Source organism: Prionailurus bengalensis, chromosome C1 (genome assembly GCF_016509475.1).
Source record: "Prionailurus bengalensis isolate Pbe53 chromosome C1, Fcat_Pben_1.1_paternal_pri, whole genome shotgun sequence".
Classification (NCBI taxonomy): Eukaryota; Metazoa; Chordata; class Mammalia; order Carnivora; family Felidae; genus Prionailurus; species Prionailurus bengalensis.
The window spans coordinates 22378264-22381262 of NC_057345.1; positions in this window are offsets into that span (position 1 = coordinate 22378264).

Sequence of the window (2999 nt, forward strand, 5' to 3'; positions counted from 1 at the left end):
CTGACACCCTCCACCTCCCCCCACCCCTTTGATCGGCCACCCCCCGCCCCCCCAGTCTGCTTTTGAAAAGCTCCATTTCCCCAGACAGGGAACCACTTCATGACTGAAGGCCCCTCTCCACAAGGGCTGAGCACGGAGACCCAGGAAACTCCCTCAGTGGGAGCATCGCTTTGGAGATCGACGCGCTGTGATTGCGAACCCCGCCTCTGCGGGCAGCTGTCTAATTGTAGCCGGACCTTTCCAGGCTTCCTACCAGGCTCACCCACCCCCGTGGCCCCATACAGCAGTTCCGAGAGCATCACTGATCTGTTGACGACAGTGTCCTCGTGAAATACACATCTGCTACTCGGAGAGCCGTCTGCCATGGAGGCACAGAAGAAATGCTACCGGGGGGGACAATAACCATAATTTCATCGGAAAGCCCACCTTCTTGCACGGTTTCCCTCCCGCCTCTTCCCCGCTTTGATCGTGGCCTCACAGCTCAAACCCGGGTAACTCGGTGCCTTATACTCTATGTCCCCGAGCAATGGGGTAAAGCCATCAATAGGGTGTTGAAGATATCTCCAATTGCGGGCAAGTTCCCTGGGGTGAGGGCCCGTGGCAACTGGCAGTGAGTTAGCACCTATTTATTTGCATGAGGCGGAAGGTTCCCCGAGGTCTGCAGGCCCTAGAAAAAAAAATCCAACAACACTGTCCTTACGGAGGCGGACAGAATAAGTAAAGGGTTGGGAGCCTGGGTGGCTCAGCTGGTTGCGCAGTTGAGTGGTTGAGCGTCCGACTTCGGCTCAGGTCATGGCCTCACGGTTCGTGCGTTCGAGCCCCGTGTCGGGCTCGGCGCTGAGTGTGGAGCCTGCTTGGGCTTCTCTCTCTGCCCCTCTCTCTCTGCCCCTCCCTGCTCATGCTCTTTCTCAAAAATAAACAGGAAAAAGAAAAGTATTCATTGCTTGCCATTCAGTGTAACTAGCAGTCCCTCTTCCATTTCTATTTGCCAAATCTGGCAACCCAATCCTTGAGCCACTTGAGAGGAGACACCTCAGAAAAATATCTTTGGTCTCCAGAGTGCCAGGCGTGGCATTTCAAATCTGTCCTTGGTCAAAGCCTGCAGCCTCACCGCCCGCCCCTACCTTTCTTTCCATGTCCCTCCCTCCCTCCGGCTCTACGGAGCTCTTTCCTGCTTCCTTGCACACGTCCTGCTTTGCACACCTCCGTGCCATTGCCTACGTCGGCCCCCTACCCGGACTGCCTTTGCCACCCTGTCCTCACGCTCAGCTTTGCCTCTAGGCTGGGACTGCAGAATCAACTCTCAAAAGTTGTCCGGCTGCAAAGTCGCCCCGTTGCAGGTGACTTGAATCCCGGAAAGAGCGGAGCAGACCCCCTCGTGTAGGTTCCCTGTGATGTGGGGGTTCAAGGACAGGAGCGTCGGCAGAGTCATCCCAAGCTGAGGCTTGAGGGGCTCCCGCCTTCTTTCTGGGGCACTCCTCTCTTGTCCTTCGCAGAAGATCAGAGCCTTTCCCTGGCAACTGGCCTCCAGCCAGTGAATGTAGGAAGCAGGCTTCTGGAAGGCAGGCCTCAGCAGGGGCTTTGGTGGATGCAAGACTTCTCCCGGTGTGGGGAGCTCCCAGGCGCCCCTGAGGAGCGGGAAGGGGAGCAGGAGGGCAGGGGCCTGGAGGGCGAAGGGGCAGGGGTGAGGTTGCCTCATGGGTCTGTTTACTTCCATTCGCTCCAGGTTACCTTTCAATGGAATAAAATGATCCGCTCATCCCCTTTATTTCCATTCAGTGCTTCTAGAAAAGGCTTACTTGACACTTTAGGAGGAGGAAAAAAAGACAGGCGAGAGGCATCATTCTCAGTAGAAAACACAGGACGGAGAAATCTCAGTGAATTCAGCATTTGGTGCCTCTTCACGTCTGTGTGAATGCGATCAGGTGAGGCGAGAAGGTAGGCCCAAAGCCTGGCTCTCCAGCAGGCAGGTGGGCCAGGATCTACCCCGGCACCCCCCCTACCCCCCTCCACAAGGACCCTGTGCAGGAGAGGAGGCTGCTGTGGGGGAGGCTGTGGCCTCCTCACACATTCAAATGACCCAGGAAAACTTGTCCACGAGGTAAAGATAAAACCCCGCTCCTGGCTCACGATATATTCTGCGTCACATGGGGCTACCTTGTTTCTTACCCGTTATAAACATTTATTGGAAAGCGCCATGGGTGAGGTTAGGGTTTGGGGAAATGGAAATCATTGAAACATTCATTCATTGATGTGTTGAACACATGGTTATGGAGCCCCAGCTGTGCACCGATCACTGCTCTGGGCGCTGGGAATTCGACTTTGAGAAAGACAGACAGGGGTTCCTCCCTGTAGGAGTTGACATTCTGGAGGGGGACTAGATTGATTTCAGGCCATGCCAAAGACTATGAAGAAGGTAAAACTGTGCTAGGCTGGGCAGATGCTGTGGCGCAGGAGGAGGGAACCGCTGATGGGATGATCAGGGAGGGCTTCCTGGAAGAGAGGATATTTAAGGCTTCGAAGGGTCCAGCCCTGTTGTTACCACATGGGAGTTGTTTCGTAACTGTTCCCTATTTCTGACAGCTCATCCGGGCACAGGGCACATGAGCAGGATGAGAGAGATGAGTCAGAGGATCTTCAGGTCCTGTCCAGACTCACGGATTTGTGAATAAGAGGCTTGAAAACGATTTGCTCATTTTAGCGGGGGAAATACTCTCGCTTCCAGTCCCGCTTTTATTATGAATTGATTTAGCGAAACATTTTTTCCCCTAGCTAATGCAGATGTGCCCAGAATTATGACCGGTTTGTGTCAGCGAGATGTTCTTGCACTTCCAGAGTTAGGTCGAAATTTCTACATAGAGATGCAACGGGAATTCAAGGCTCAGAACGCCTATCTAGAATTTCGGGGAGTATCTGACAGCATTCTAATGTGAGCCAAATTGTTTAAAAAGATTTTTTTAACGTTTATTTATTTTTGAGAGACAGAGAGAGACAGAGCA